At 40.2% G+C, this 16,852-nt stretch overlaps 1 long non-coding RNA gene across 1 annotated transcript; it reads left to right on the forward strand.

Moving 5' to 3' along the window:
• The first annotated feature begins 3,223 nt into the window (after positions 1-3,223).
• Positions 3,224-7,044, forward strand: LOC137079097 (uncharacterized). The gene is made up of 3 exons (XR_010905405.1): positions 3,224-3,295; positions 4,578-4,615; positions 5,295-7,044. It is a non-coding gene; the product is annotated as an uncharacterized lncRNA (long non-coding RNA).
• Positions 7,045-16,852: the final 9,808 nt, after the last annotated feature.

Genomic DNA, 16,852 nt, shown 5'->3' on the forward strand with positions numbered 1-16,852 from the left:
ACTCGCGCATGTAACTTAGTTCAAGTGCACCTGTGCATTCGCATCAGATTGTGCTGAAGTCATTTGTAATATTACATTTATTTTGTAACGTTATATATGTGACCAATCATATAGGATGCGTTTCTTTCAGCGAAATAAAACGCACTAGCAAATGGCTTCAGTCAGTGATGGCTGCCGGTTTTCATTCGGTGCTTCGGCTTTAGCGCATACAGAGCAATGCATAATAACGATGATTGGGACGGTCATATTATATAACAGAAATGAGAACACTATTTTAATAAATGGTTGTAAAGTCATTGGGTTAAGGTGCCGTGTTCAGAGCGTTGTTCTTGCAAGTGCGTCCACACATTCTGAATAACAGATCTGAGGCGGTGGTGGTGTTGTATTACAGGTTTGTTATTAAATAAGTCATTTAATTGAATTATAAATCACATCGACTAATTTTACAATCCCATAGCCCTTTGTTTAGATAAAAAAAACAAAAAATCCTTCTCATTCATTTGGTGAAGAACATGGCGTTTTGAGCACCATAGCGCATCCTGTCATGCTGTCGGCTATAAGCCACTGCTGTAGACGCATATTTCAGTATTAAGGTTAACGATTAATCGATTAATTGATCATTAATTTAAACGACGATCAATCATGGAAATTTGTGAAAATTGACATCCCTATACTGTATATATATATATATATATATTTACTTGCACTTTGAAACCTGTTTTCAAAAGTTGGCATTGGAACACTAGTAACACTTAAACAATGATTAACTAATTCATAAGGCAAACACAAGGGAAAACAGAACATACACGTGACTGGTGCTCATATTAAGTGTTGCAATTTTAGGACACAATGTCTGAATGGCAGAACATGAATAAAAGTTTTCAAAAGTTTAGATGTGATTAAATAAATGATGACCAATTTAAAAAAAATCTGTTAAAATCCTTTCTCTTTTCCCAACTTAATATGTAGAAAGAAAGCTATTTGTAACAAGTATTTTCTGAACTGTAAACACTATTTCTATAGAGCTCAGAAAAGGATTTAGTTTGTTCAAGATCGTCCCAACAGAAAAAAATAACATTGACTTGAGCAATGGAGTAACCTGAGGACAGGACTGGCTGTCAAAAAAACAGGTGGATTCTTAAAGTTGTATATTTCAGCTCAATATGAATAAGAAATGTTAAAGCTTTTGTTGACATTTTATAGAATAGTATATAATTAATTATTGTACACAATATAACTGTATATAATATTTAAAATAAAATAAAAAAAGAACAAAAGACTGTATAAATTCCAGCTGCATTACATAAGGACATTTAAATATGGTCCCTATTGTACAGGCAAGGCTCTTTGCTGCTTGTAGATTAGTTTTTTTGAAATATAATTTAAAAGGAACACCTCATGAAAGGGAGTCACCTCAGGCACATTGTTTGATTTTTTCAGCATGCTTTGTTTCTTGCTTTTTTTCAATCAATAAGAGATTTCAAGCATGTTCTTCTACATGAAACATACATTTGATTAGCAGAACAAATTGAGCTTACCAGAAAGTTTAACTGCCATTTCTCAGTCCGTCTTAGTTTCAGTCTCCACCTGCAGAGTACCTGAATGAAATGAGAAGAGTAGTTCCTGAATGCTCTGCTGTGCTGGTTAGTCACTGTTGTGGCACTATAGACATTTAAACAATCCAGTTATTTTCAATCACATATAAATTATAGGTGTACCTCGTACACATATGGTCGGTAGATAAGACATTAGTGTTGGTTTAATTTACAACCAAGATTATATTTTTCCCCAAACACAGCAATCACACACAAAATAACTGCACATATGGAAGCTTACGGCCGTTTCACACCGCAAGCGTGAGCGGCGCGTATTTTTTTCGGCGCCCATGTTAATCAATGAGTGCATTCACACCGGGAGCAGGAGCGTCGCGTGAGCGTCAAGCAGGAGCGTCGCGTGAGCAGCAGTGAAGCGGGGGTTTCGGCGGAGAGCCTCTTTTTGCTGCGCTGCTGACGCTCCTGACGCTCTATTAAAGTGAAAGCACACATTTAATAGACAAAATAAATGTGATTTTACACAAAAAGTGCCTAAAATGCACACAGGAAGCACGTGTAGTGTATTTGAACAATAACTGGAGTATGTCCGAAAAGAAAACGAAGAATAAAAAATATCTGTGGAAGATTTTAGCAATTTAAACTTGTTTTGAGTATTCAGTTTGGGTGAAAGTATGGTTATGATTATAAAAAATAAAGTAAACTAGCCAGAAAATATAACAAACTTTCGTTTAGTTTAGTATTTAATACTCAGACAGGTAAAGGCTCTCGGTCACGGTGTAAAGCGAAAGCACACTTTTGACGGACAAAATAAATATAATATCACAAAAGCGCTCAAAATGCACACAAGAAGCACATCCCAGCAAACACAAAACGTTTTTACAACGTTCCACAACGTTGTATTCTGGTTGCAATTAGGTAATGTTGTAGTACAACGTTTTAAAGACGTTTTAAAAACGTTTTTTAAAATAGAAAAATAATGTAACCAAAATAAAACGTTTTAAAAACGTTGTGAAAATACCAATCTGGGACGTTTTCTTTAAGTAGTCAAAAAAACGTAAATATCACGTTTGTTTACTACGAAAACAAAACTAGACCAAACTACAACTTTTGGGAGACGTTTTATTCAGGTGTTAAAATAACGTTATCTGCACGTTGGAACAAAACGTTTTAAAAACGTCATGGTAGTACCAAAATACAACCATATGCCAAACCTCCAACGGTAGGCTACGTTCTGTTTGTGAAAAATATACACAGAATATAAACAGAACGTGACAGTAACATTTTAACATCAACGATTCAGTGACTGATCGAGTAACAGATGAGGCTGATGCAGAGCTGAGCATTCTATATCAATGTTGTGAATATACTTTAAGGTGCTCATTTAACTGATAGAATAGCTATATTAGAGTATTATATTATATTATATTATATTATTTTATATTATATTATACAAGCTTTCATTCTCATTCCATTTAAAGTTTTAAGTAGGCATAGGCTGCAGTTTCCACTTAAACGGTGGCCTACTTAACTATCGGAATATTATACTTCAGTATACAAATATGTATTCATGGTAACGCAACACTGCACAAATTACACATGACGTGTTTAACGTGCGTGCGTGTTGAACATTCGAGTCGCTTTTAAACAAACTGGAGCGGATGGAATTACCATGGAAACGGGGCAGCTCGTCTGACAACAAGCAGCAAAGCTCCGTCTGTCACTGTTGTTTTCACTAATTTCAGGTAAGTTTAGTCCCTAATATTACACATATAATACATACAACTGTTCTTGACACTTTCTAACACGCTTCTGTTGAATATTTACTTTTAAGAAATGGTTTAGTGTCTTCGGAAAAAGTCCGTTAGCCTCTTAACCGTTAGGCTAATGAGAGGTAACGTTAGGCTAACTATAGCCCTGAGCTCTTATTTATGAAAGTTGGGCTTTTAATTCCATATTATGTGTAGATAAGAGGTTTTGTTAATGTTTTGCTGGCTATTTGTCAATGGTTGAATGAAAGGAACGTTAATTTAAGTATTTAACCAAACAGTTTGCACTTTACGTGACTCGGTGACGTCACTCACATGCGCTATTTCAAACATGTTTGATCTTTCATAGTAAACAAGTATTGACCACGTATATAAACCAAGGGGGTAATCTAGCGCTCGGAAAGCGTTCCACCCCTAGGGGCTGCCATTGCTAACCAAGCCATCACCTGCTGTTAGCATCCCATTGACTCCCATTCATTTTTGAGTCACTTTGACAGTGAATAACTTTACATCTGAGACGTTTAAAGACTCCATTTGTCCATTGTTTATTTCTAAAGAAACACGACAATGTATAAAAGGCTCCATTACCTTGTATCTTACACTATCGCCCCGCAGAAGCTGTTTTTTGTAAAAATAGGCTAACGATTGCGTCATAACCAACGCGACCCTGTCGCACAGTTGAGAAATTACCGTATAGACCTGAGGAGACGCTCGCAGGCAATCTTTTACTGTCTATGAGACAGTCGGGCGGACGTGGAGACATAAAGTCTGATAAAGTCAAAGGGGAAGAATGGGGAGAAGCCCATAGTGAGCCAAAAGCAACGGGAGAAAATATTTAAACAACGTGATTCAGATTTCACTTTCCACATCTACTAGAAGACTCACAGCTGTCAGACAGGAGGCTCACGTCACATCTACGTCGTCAAGCTCAGTCTGAGCCTGCGCAGTTCGCTCAGCCATCAGGAAGTGAGTGCCCCTAGGTTGACTTCATTATTTCGCCGTAGACGTCAATGGGGTCGCTGTGTCCATTTCTTTTACTGTCTATGATATAACCATGCATCTGTAAAACCTAAACGTAAATTCTGGTATCTTACGATATTATATATTGTATATATCCTGTATATTAATCTTTTTTTCTTTTTTTTTGCTGCATTTTCACCTATGCACTAGTTTATTTATTTCTAATAAACCTACCTGAGTGACATTGTATAGTTTACCACTTATTGTTGGCTCTGTGACAAATTGTTTATGTTCCTAGATTGTGATGGCTGTCCAGCACTATGAACCATCTGACTTGTAAGTAAAACATACATACATACATACATACATACATACATACATACATACAACCATACATACATTCCTGTGTGTATATGTTGATCATTCTAGCAAATTAAATGGTTAAATGTTCATGAAGTACCTCTGAGATCAGCTTTGCAGATGCAGTTCATGTGTGCATATGTATAGGGAGACAGTAGATACTGAAATCATCACGAGTGTCTGGCGTGCTTCGGTTTAAGTAGTAGTAGTTATTTACATACTATAGACATGGCAGAACAAAGACTTCAGATTTCAGTTCCAGTCTTTTTGAGCTTTAATATTCAGACGCTAGTCTGTATAAAAATCTGATTCATTGTAGAGCCCTTATTTTGATTTATACATAAAAAATATTTCCAAATTCTGTAACGTTCTGCTTAATAGAGTAAATTCCATTTGTGACTGGATTCTGTGATTTCATCCATGTTTGGCTCTACGTGGTATTTGCAGTATTAAAGAGAGGTAGTTTTGAGAGTGAATTATTGTTGTGTTATAAATTTGTTACCATTAGTATAAGAAGGGTAAGACTAAAAGACTAAATTTCAGTCCGGCAGAATTTTCTGCACACTTCACCACCGAGGCCAGATGAGCATTGTGAATGTATGAACCTCACATTATATTTATAAAAATCCTTGTTGATGTTTGAATTGTATTTCAGGGCAGTTTGTGAAGAGGGATAAACAAGAGATGTTGTGAAAACCAGGACAGAAGTTGGTTCCAGATCCACCTTCCAGACCAGACTTCTGTCTCATATGGATTGCTGTCTAATGGTGTATTATATGTTCTCTGCAGAATTAGGTGCATGCAGATATTACTCAGGAACACGACTAAACTTTGTTTGCTATAATACATCTATTTAGTGTACCAATGTGAAACAGACTAAAACACTTGACTGTTTCTCAAAATCAGGTATGCCAATATTATAAAATATTATTTATTGAACAATAATAGAGACAGAGTGTATTTAGGCCACGCCCACACCGGGGAGGAAACATTCCAACGCTCTCCATTGATTTTGTGTTGCGTGAAGCGGTCACCTCGTCTTTTTTTACTTATAACAAAAACGGCAATGTCTAAAAGCTCATATGTGACGAGGTGTGCAGCACACAAGGTAAAAAACACATAACTAAGTTTTTATAAGCTGTCGACCCCAAAAAACAAGCGTTTAAGGACAAAAGTGGATACAGGCAATAAGACGTGAAGCTTCAGCAAGAAGAATGGGTCAATTTTGGGATCCTGACACTCCATATGCCTACGTGTGCAGTAAACCTTTTGTTAAATATCCAAATGTCAGTTTTATATATTATATATTATATTTCCTGTCGCTGATTACTTTCCCCTCCAGTGTGTGTAGTTCTCAGTGTAATATAGCATGACGCGCTCTGTCTCAAGTGCCTGTATCCACTTTAGTCTTTAAACACTCGTTGTTTTTTTGGGGTCAACAGCTTATAAAAACTTCTGGGTTTTGTTCCTGGGGTTTTTAGCTTGTTTAATGTACACCAGGTACAATAGAAAAAATAGATTGCAGTAAAATAACATATGCAATAACATAATCTGTAATTAGTTAAAATGAGAATTTACATTTTATAGATTAATCTCTTTTGTTATAACATCTGTGCACTGAATTTTTATGGATTTTTCTCTACATTTTTTTGTTCATGTTCTTATTTAAATTCCCAGTCATTGCATAATTTGCATGTGCTGTACTTTATTTGTACCATTTTGTTTTATTGGCATACCGGTATTTTTATTTATCTGTTTAGAATTTTTTTCTTATTATTAATGAGAGCTTTAATTGTAGTCTTCTACAATTATCTCAATGATTTCAATTTACATTATCTCTACTAAAAATGAAAAAGCTGTTATCATGTAACTTTTCTGTTGTTGTTCCAAACTTGTATGACTTTGTTAGACATTCGAGTTAATGTTTCTTATTCACTTTCTTTTGTTCAAAAAAGTGAATAGTGTATAAGGAACATTATGCTTAATATCTCCTGACTTAAGGTTAACATTAACACCTCCCTTTGTGTTTAACAAAGGAAAGTCATACAGATTTAGATTGGAATAATGCAAGGATGAGTAAATGACAGATTTTTCTTTTTTTGTGAACTTACCTCTATCATATTGCTTTTTATATTGTGTGAATAAATACAATGACTGACAAATGTTGTGTGTAGTATAAATTATTAGTACTACATATGTTTATGTAGTTTAATAAAATGGGAAACAAACAGAGGTAAGGCCTACAGGTAAGGTGAAATGTAAAAAGCGTTATTAATAAGCTGAATATTAAGATTGACAGAAATATTATAACGTGTGATTAGCCTTGACAAATTATACAGAGATCTAAAAAGACCACAATATATTTTTCTTACTGTAGTTATAATATTGTTTTTATATTAAAGATAACAGTAAAAACAAAAAAAACATTTTGATCACAGCATGTGTGAAGTGAAGAACCAGTTTGAATGTGGTACGTTTCTACAACGTTGGAAGGAGATGGACGTGGTAGGTGACAAAAACGTTATAAACACATTTTTGCAATGTTGGAAGGAGAGGATATGGTAAGGTGATAAAAAACGTTATAAATATGTTTCTGCAACGTTGTAAGTAGACGCGGTAACGTGATAAAGACGTTTCTACAACGTTACAAGGAGACGTGGCAACGTGATAAAGACGTTATAAGAACGTTTCTGCAACGTTGTGAAAAAACGTATTTATAACGTGAAAAAAACCCGACATCTGTCGTATTAAATACGTCGGATAAAAACGTTATCGCGACCTTTTCACAACGTGAAAAAAACGTTTTTACAACGTTGCTGTGTTTGCTGGGATGTGGTGTGTTTGAACAATAACTGGAGTATGTCATTAAAGAAAACGAAGAATAAACATCATCTGTAGAAGATTTACCCATTTAAACTTGTTTTAATTATTCAGTTTGGGTGAAAGTATTATAAAAAGTAAAGTAAACTAGGCAGAAAATATAATAATTTATTTTAGTTTAGTATTTAATACTCAGACAGGTATAGGCTCTATCATTGTGGGAGCCGCTGCTGTGACGCTGCACCAACGCTTCCAGTGTGAATACTCTCGCGCGTCTCCAGCTGCAGTCACGGTGTAGTTACGCTGAAGTGCTGCTCACGCTTGCGGTGTGAAACAGGCGTTTTGTGTAGCAATATTCAATTTGCAATGCAATATGTAAAATGGCAATGTATTTCAGTATTTACATTTACATTTTCTATACCATGTGTGCAACATTTGGAGCAAAATAATAATTCGACTTGAATAATATAATTTACATTTGCTATTTCCTACACTGGTTTTAACATATAATTTAAACATAAATTAGAATCCTTTATAATTTGCAAAATTAAAGTGAAAATGTATTCCATAAATTATTAGATGTGTTTAAAATGTTCAAGCAAAAATTGTAGCAAAATGATCATTTAAATGTTATTTTTCTTAATTGCATTTATACTCCCAGTTAAGATACTTAAGATTGCATTTTGCAATCAGGTCTCCGCCCCTATGGAGCTGGAAATATGACAAAATGATCTGAATTTGAATTGTATAAATCTGAATTATTGACAAGTGTAATGTAACAAAATTGAATATTATGTTGCATTTTACATAGTTCTGAATTTGAGTTTTTAAATGTTGAATATAATACATTTGAAATTGAACACATCTGAAATGTTTTATTTCAAAATTGTATTTGACATGTATTTTCAAACAGCATATATTTTGTTCTGAATTATTAGACTGGAGAAATTAAGGTTTTGAAAATACAGATTCACGATTTCAAATGAAGAAAAAATTCAGATCATCAAATTCAGATGGCAGAAATTCAGATCATACAGAATGTAGACCAGAGGTCATCATCAGGGAAGAGTAAAGGATGCCAGATAAATCCAACAGAGCACCATCTGATCATTTCATTTCCTATTTGTAATGGAATAAAGAGAAAAGATCACATTTTTATACTTTTTTGTTTAGTTTAGATTAATGCACAGAAAATTAGATTTCGGCTAGATTTCTCATTTTTCGTGCGTGTTTACAAATTGCTGATTATAAGAAAATCTCAACATTTGGCATCATCTGTCGTTCTCCAGGGCTGAATCCAAAATTGCCCCCTAAACCCTCATTCACTATTACCTACTTTAGTCCAAAAATAGTCTACAGTTAACTTGAACAGGTGAATGAAAACGAGTGTGTGAAGTCGGACAGCCGTTGAGTGTACATCGGCGGTAGAGCAACACTCTTTATTGCGGTGTGGGGTTGAATGAGTGCACTCAAACATGTCCACTATGGATTTGAACAATGGCTGTCCACTCAAATAATGCCCATATTTGAGGGTATAGGGGGTGATCTCAGATTTAGCCCACAAAATAACAAACTGTTCAACAAAATAATAGTCTTATAGCTAGCCTGACAAGCCAGACCCACATCAAGATGTTTGGTCTGGAAACTCACCATTGACAGCTCAATCCGAGGGGCGGATAAACGGCTGTCTGTCAAACTCCCTCTGCACACGATAGGATAACGCTACACCAACCCAGAGCAACGAAGTTTAAACAGAGCTTGTTGATGATCAAACATTCACCGTAGCCGGTCGGCTAAACTCCGAACACATCTTCCCTTTTTAAGAATGACTTCAGTGCCGTTCTTTGTTCTTTTCTCAGAGAAAAGCTTAACTCCAAGTCTTCCAGAGTCGCGGTCAAAGCTGATTCGACAAACCGCCGTTTGCCAGTTTCTGTGTTTACTAGAAGCACACAAACGCAACTCGGCCGTCATTATGGCCCCGCTCACCAACTCTATACACAAAGGCCCTCATTTATCAAAAGTGCGTACACCAAATTTCCAGCGTACACCTTGTGTACACCCAAACCCGCGGTGACTTTGAGATTTATCAATATGGACGTTGGCGTACGGCACGCTCAAATCCTACGCCAGCTCAGGAGGTGGTGTACGCACGTTTGAGTTAGTGGGAAAATGCGCAGAAAAGCAATTCCTAACACCACAAAACGCACTGACAAGATATGCTATATTATGACCCACTGTTAAAAACCACAACGACAACATTCAGTGTTTATTTTGTGCAACATGAACGTCAATGTTTAATTTGTGTGACTTTACCAAAGCGTTTGATTTGTAGGCATATGTATTCCTCCAGTCGCGAGCCCGTGCGCTTTATCTGACGTTTCAGGCCCGCCTGGCCCGGCAGCAGCACACGGACTGGGACTAAAATAATTCAGACTGACAAAATAATAAAAATGACCTTCTTCTTTTAAATAATAATACAATCAATAAAAACGACATTCTTCTTCTGAATAACAAGCGTCATTAAGAATAAGAATCATTATAATAATAAGAATCTTACAAATTGTCATGTAATTATTAATGTGAATGAATCTTACTCCACATCACATCCCCATCACTACTGCACACCCCAATACATGTGCCGCGATACGAAATTAAATGCTAATTTTTTCAAAACGTGCTGTAAAATAATGCAGTGATGGTAATTTATCATCCAAACAGCTATTTAAACTGCTGGAGTGCGCTTTTCAACCTCCACACTATTAAGAGTAGCCTACTCGTAATTTGGGTCCATATTTTGTTTTTGTAGGTGCCTTTAATCCCACTCTTTAAACTCCCAAATAAAACAATTTCGTTTTTTTTTTCCACTTCCCTGGTGATCTCGATGGGCGCGTCTCCATCATCTCACTAGTTCAGAAGTCAGAGCATTGATCAGGGAGTCAGCTCATTGACTTATGTCCTAATCAGTGCCCTGACTAGTGGACTAGTGAGATGATTTTGCGCGCCCGATCTCCACGTCGGAGAAGTTTCGCTTCTTTGCCGTCTTCTGTTTGTCCATGGCGTAAAATGAGGGCGTGGGGGAGGCGGAGACTTGAATATATAGGGGAGTGTTATTCAAATGACGATCGTTTTCCGCCGCCACATTTATCAAGGGCAAGTATTGCGTACACCTGGATTGCAGAGGTGCGCACAGCTTCATAAATCAGGCGGTGAGAGGAGTGTAAGCATAATCTTACACCAACATATACGCCAGTTTCTACGCTAGATTGATAAATGAGGGCCAAAGTGATTGGCTCGTCCAGAGTGTGAGGAATACATCTCAGAAGGGTATTGAGAGCTGGTAGACAACACTTGCAGGCAGATTAGATTTGATGCCGCTAGGGTGCGTGTAGATTTCTAGGCTATCTTATAGCAGTAGTAGGCTACCGCTTCTTAAACTGTACAGGGTAGGTCCTAGATCAGGCTTTCTTCTGTGCAACTTAAACCGTTTCACAGAAAAAAATGTGTATCAGATATATGAAACAATAATCAGCACCCGGCCTGTTGTATTTAATTGTGCAAAGTAAAATCTGTGTGGTGAGGCTGCGCTGGACAACGAAGAGCAGGCTAAAGCACAGACCAATGTCTAGATCCACTTCAGAATAATAGGACTATTACTAAATTAGGAAATATTAATCAGAAGATCACAAGTGTGACAGTTTGTCTGACGGAACCGCACGTAACTGCCTTCATGACGAAGCTCATGGGCGTGAGAGACAGATGCAGCTGCAATATTCAACATTTCCAGGTATCACGGAAGAGACAGATTTATTTAGGATGGGGCGTCGATTACACAAGAGTATGAATACATGAAAGATCGGAGTTATTGCGTCGGAGACGGGTTTATTGAGCATGACGTGCTGGTGAGGCAAATTCAGAGGAGACACCAATTGCCATTTTCAATTCCACATTAAATTTTGCTACATTCATTGCGGGACATATAATGATAATGCAATCATCTTAACAAGTATTTGCAAGTATCTTAACTGGGAGTATAAATGCAATTCAGATATAAAACATTTAAATGATCATTTTGCTACAATTTTTGCTTGAACATGTTATGCATTTTCATTATAACTTTGCAAATTATAAAGGATTCAGATATATGTTTAAATTATATGTTAAAACCAGTGTAGAAAAATAGCAAATCTAAATTGTAAATTGCTACGTCGCAAGCATGTACTGGTCCATACGAACAGCATGGCGGCCGTTGCGTACATCAACCGTCAGGGTGGTCTACGCTCCCGTCGCATGTTCCAACTCGCCCGCCACCTGCTCCTGTGGAGTCAGAAGCAGCTGAGGTCGCTTCGGGCCATTCATGTCCCTGGTGCGCTCAACCAGCACCTTCGGGAGAGTGGCAACTCCACCCCCAGGCGGTCCAGCTGATATGGGACCAGTTTGGAGCCGCACAGGTAGACCTGTTTGCCTCTCCGGACTCGACCCATTGCCAGTGGTACTATTCCCTGACCAGGGGTACCCTCGGCACAGATGCACTGGCGCACAGCTAGCCCCGGGACCTACGCAAGTATGCGATTCCCCCAGCGAGCCTTCTTGCACAGACACTGTGCAAAGTCAGGGAGGACGAGCAGGTCTTGCTAGTTGCGCCATATTGGCCCAACCGGACCTAGTTCCCAGAACTTACTCTCCTCGCGACAGCCCCTCCTTGGCCCATTCCCCTGAGGAAGGACCTTCTTTCTCAGGGACGGGGCACCCTATGGCACCCGCGTCCAGACCTCTTCATGTCTGGTCCCTGGACGGGACGCGGAGGTTCTAGATGGACTACCACAAGCAATCGTTAATACCATCTCTTCAGCTAGAGCCCCCTCTAAAAACAAGGCGCCTCTATGTACTGAAGTGGAACCTGTTCATTGAGTGGTGCGCTTCCCGCCGGGAAGACCCCCGAAGGTGTTCGATTGGTGTCGTGCTTTCCTTCCTGCAAGACGGGTTGGAGTGACGGCTGTCTCCCTCCACCCTCAAAGTGTACGTCGCCGCAATAGCAGTGTACCACGAAGCAGTTGAAGGTAAGTCCGTGGGGAAGCACAACATAATCGTCAGGTTCCTCAGGGGTGCGAGGAGGCTAAATCCTCCTCGCCTAACCTCTTGGGACTTGGCTCTAGTGCTCAGAGCACTTCAGAGCCCCCCCTTCAAGCCTTTGGAGTCAATTGAGCTTAAAATCTTGTCAATGAAGACAGTGCTCCTGACTGCATTGGCCTCTATCAAGAGGGTAGGGGACCTGCACGCACTTTCGGTCAGCGAATCGTGCCTAGAGTTCGGGCCTGGTAACTCTCACGTTTTCCTGAGACCCAGGCCCGGATACGTGCCCAAGGTTCCTACCACTCCCTTCCGGGATCAGGTGATGAACCTGCAAGGGCTGCCTTCGGAGGAGCCAGACCCAGCCCTGGCTTTGTTGTGTCCGGTCCGCGCTCTGTGTGCTTACATTGACTGGACCCAAAGCTTTCGGACCTCAGAGCAACTCTTCGCCTGTTACGGAGGCCAGCAGAAGGGAAAGGCTGTCTCCAAACAGAGGTTAGCCCACTGGATAGGGGATGCTATAGTCTTGGCTTACCAGTCCCAAGACGTGCCTTGCTCGTTCGGGTTGCGAGCTCACTCCACTAGGAGTGTAGCATCCTTCTGGGCGCTGGCTGTAGAGCTGCGGGCTGGGCGACACCTAACACGTTCGCTAGATTTTATAGCCTCCGTGTAGAGCCGGTACCTTCCCGAATCCTCGCCCTTGGTGGCCAGGAGCGCTAACTGCCCGTTCTAAGTGTCGGCTTGCAACGCCACTCCCGCCCTCTAGGCCGGATATGTGCGTCTATTGTCTCCAGTTGTGTTCCCCAGGAAACCGGCTAACCCTGTCGAGCTCCTCCGTCACCCCATGCGGTGTCAGACGTTGAGGACCGTCTGACGCTAGGCCTGCACCCGTATGCTCGTGGAACGGGGTTGTAGGCTGGGTTACATATGTAGCGGTTCCCTCACGGCAACCCCATATGTGTATTCCTCCATGGTACCAGCTACCCTGACAGCTAGCCCCGTGTCTTTCCCTTGACAGAGCCCGCTCTGTCGTCTCTGGCCGTGTTCTTTCCCCCCTACAATTAGGTTGGAACCACCCCAGAGACTGCCATATGTTGCACTACCCTGCCAGGTTAGTCCTTATGTGTATTCTGCCACCACTCCTTCCCTGAAGGACGTGGCCCCGCAACGTACCTTCTTCCGAGAGGGGCACGCTTCCCAGTGGTCTATGGTCACTCTAAGTGGGTCTTGCAGAAACAGCAGTGACTGACCTCCCTGATTGGAGCCGTGACTTCTGTACCATACTAGACGGTCCAGTGCGCTCAAGCAGGACGCTGGAAGGGCCAGCATCCTGGCGTGTTCCAGAGGGATCCCAATTTGTCAGTTCAGTTCTGACGTACGTTGAACGTGACCGACTGAAAGGGAACGTCTCGGTTACATATGTAACCCTCGTTCCCTGAAGGAGGGAACGGAGACGTACGTCCCGTCGCCAGGTGCTGTGCTTCCGCTAGGAGCCCAGTCACGTTTTCGGCTCCTCAGCAGAAAAAAGCATTGATCTGCCATTCCACTGCCTATTTATAGCCGTGCTACGGGGCGGAGCATGGAATGTGCGGATCACATGCCAATCTCCGATTGGCTCGTTTTTATACACTCGAAGTGGATAGGTCTCTGAAGTCAGATCCCAATTCGTCAGTTCAGTTCTGACGTACGTCTCCGTTCCTTCCTTCAGGGAACGAGGGTTACATACATAACCGAGACGTTTGTAGTACAAAAGATTTTCTGTAAAGGAAGCCCACCTACTTTTAAGTTTAAAGTATTATACTTAAGTTTTAAGTATTCTTTAAGTTACCAGTTTTGACACTGGTAATGCTCATTAGGTTAATTTGTAAAATTGTACTGAAACTCAGGCAGGTTGTGAACTTGTGACTTTTTGTGCAGTGGCTGATTCAGTTCCAACAATGTGAAGAATGTATTCAATACAAAGAGTTTGAATATTGTACACATCTGAGTGAGTATTTATTTAACCTAAGACAATGGCATGTGTGAACTGTAGATGCCTTAAACTCACAAGGACATGACAACCACATACATAATTTTCATATAAAATTGCCTTAATTGATTTCCTAAAACAAAACAACAACTTTTAACTTAAGGCACTTAACAGTTTTTCACATGTTTAGGATTACACTTTATAGACCATAAGCAGGTTTGACTGGCATGTAACACACCCTCATGTACAAAGCAGAGAAGAAATTTAGTAAGAACTCTCCTGACAAAAATCCTGAAAAAAGTCTGTTAGTGCCTCAGTGACCACTTCACTCAGAAAAGACGTCGATCTCAACTGTCAATCATGACGTCACACCCCCCGTTTTTATAGCATCAAATAACTAACTAACTAAAACTAAACTTATTTTAAAAACAATCACTTGAAATTAAATCATTATGATGGTGACTGCTTGACTAGGGATGTCCCGATCCGATCACGTGATCGGAAATCGGGCCCGATCACGTGATTTCAGACTCGATCGGAATCGGACGTTACATCCCGATCAGGACTCGGATATTTATATATTCTGGGGTGAGGTGAGCAGGGGTGCCATGTAAAAGGTTCGCACTTGCACCGCGGTTCATCTCACATCTGATGACGCATCAATAATATGGGTTGTAACTTGAAAATAATGCGTTATGTATGTTTCTGTAGATGGATACACGTACTGGCTCCTCAGTGATACATTACAACAGCGCTAATAAAAGAAAAACGTGGGCAAAACGGTCTATCTGTGTAAACTTTGTTCAATGCATGCGAGTGCTGCCGTATGTTCGAATATGAGCAGTCATTTTCACAGTCATCCCCCGGGTATATTCGCCAGAAGACGCGAATGAGAGCGCGCGCGCTGATCTGTCTCTGTGCATCATCCGAAAGCGCGCACTCGTCTCACAGCGCGCAAATATTGAGTTCTCTTTCAAGTCTTGTGCTTAAACGGACCAACTCACACAAGAAGTATGTCAACATGTCCATCTTGATGAGTATCCAAGCAGACATAGTCTGAATATGCCTTAAGAGGACTTGATACAGTCGAGAAAGACGACGCAGAGCCCTCCATTAGGTCTTAAAGGGGCAGTAGCCTTTACTGCTGTCTGTTCAATCTCAAACAAAAGATAAGGAATCACTCACTGCTCTTGATCGAATAGCTTTTGTAAGGATTAGTCTTTAATTTAAACAGTTAAATATACAGCTATTTTACATTTGATTATAATAATAATAATAATAGATTTTATTTATAATGCACTTTTCATTCCGAAGAATCTCAAAGTGCAACAGGGGGGGGATTACACAAAAAATGAATAACAAGTAAAAATATAGAATACTACAAACAATCAACCAACACAGAAAACAGAACAGAAACAGAGCTGATGGTGAACAGAAACAGAGCTGATGGTGAACAGAAACAGAGCTGATGGTGAACAGAAGCAGAGCTGATGGTGAACAGAAACAGAGCTGAAGGTGAACAGAAACAGAGCTGATGGTGAACAGAAGCAGAGCTGATGGTGAACAGAAACAGAGCTGAAGGTGAACAGAAACAGAGCTGATGGTGGACAGAAACAGAGCTGATGGTGAACAGAAACAGAGCTGATGGTGAACAGAAACAGAGCTGATGGTGGACAGAAAACAGAGCTGATGGTGAACAGAAACAGAGCTGATGGTGAACAGAAACAGAGCTGATGGTGAACAGAAACAGAGCTGATGATGGACAGAAACAGAGCTGATGGTAAACAGAAACAGAGCTGATGGTGAACAGAAACAGAGCTGACGGTGAACAGAAACAGAGCTGACGGTGAACAGAAACAGAGCTGATGGTGAACAGAAACAGAGCTGATGGTGAACAGAAACAGAGCTGACGGTGAACGGAAACAGAGCTGACGGTGAACAGAAACAGAGCCGATGGTGGACGGAAACAGAGCTGATGGTGAACAGAAACAGAGCTGATGGTGAACAGAAACAGAGCTGATGGTGAACAGAAACAGAGCTGATGGTGAACAGAAACAGAGCTGATGGTGGACAGAAACAGAGCTGAAGGTGAACAGAAACAGAGCTGATGGTGAACAGAAACAGAGCTGATGATGGACAGAAACAGAGCTGAAGGTGAACAGAAACAGAGCTGAAGGTGAACAGAAACAGAGCTGATGGTGAACAGAAACAGAGCTGATGGTGAACAGAAACAGAGCTGAAGGTGAACAGAAACAGAGCTGATGGTGAACAGAAACAGAGCTGATGGTGGACAGAAACAGAGCTGATGGTGGACAGAAACAGAGCTGATGGTGAACAGAAAACAGCTGATGGTGGAC

This window comes from Pseudorasbora parva, chromosome 6 (assembly GCF_024679245.1).
Source record: "Pseudorasbora parva isolate DD20220531a chromosome 6, ASM2467924v1, whole genome shotgun sequence".
Taxonomy (NCBI): domain Eukaryota; kingdom Metazoa; phylum Chordata; class Actinopteri; order Cypriniformes; family Gobionidae; genus Pseudorasbora; species Pseudorasbora parva.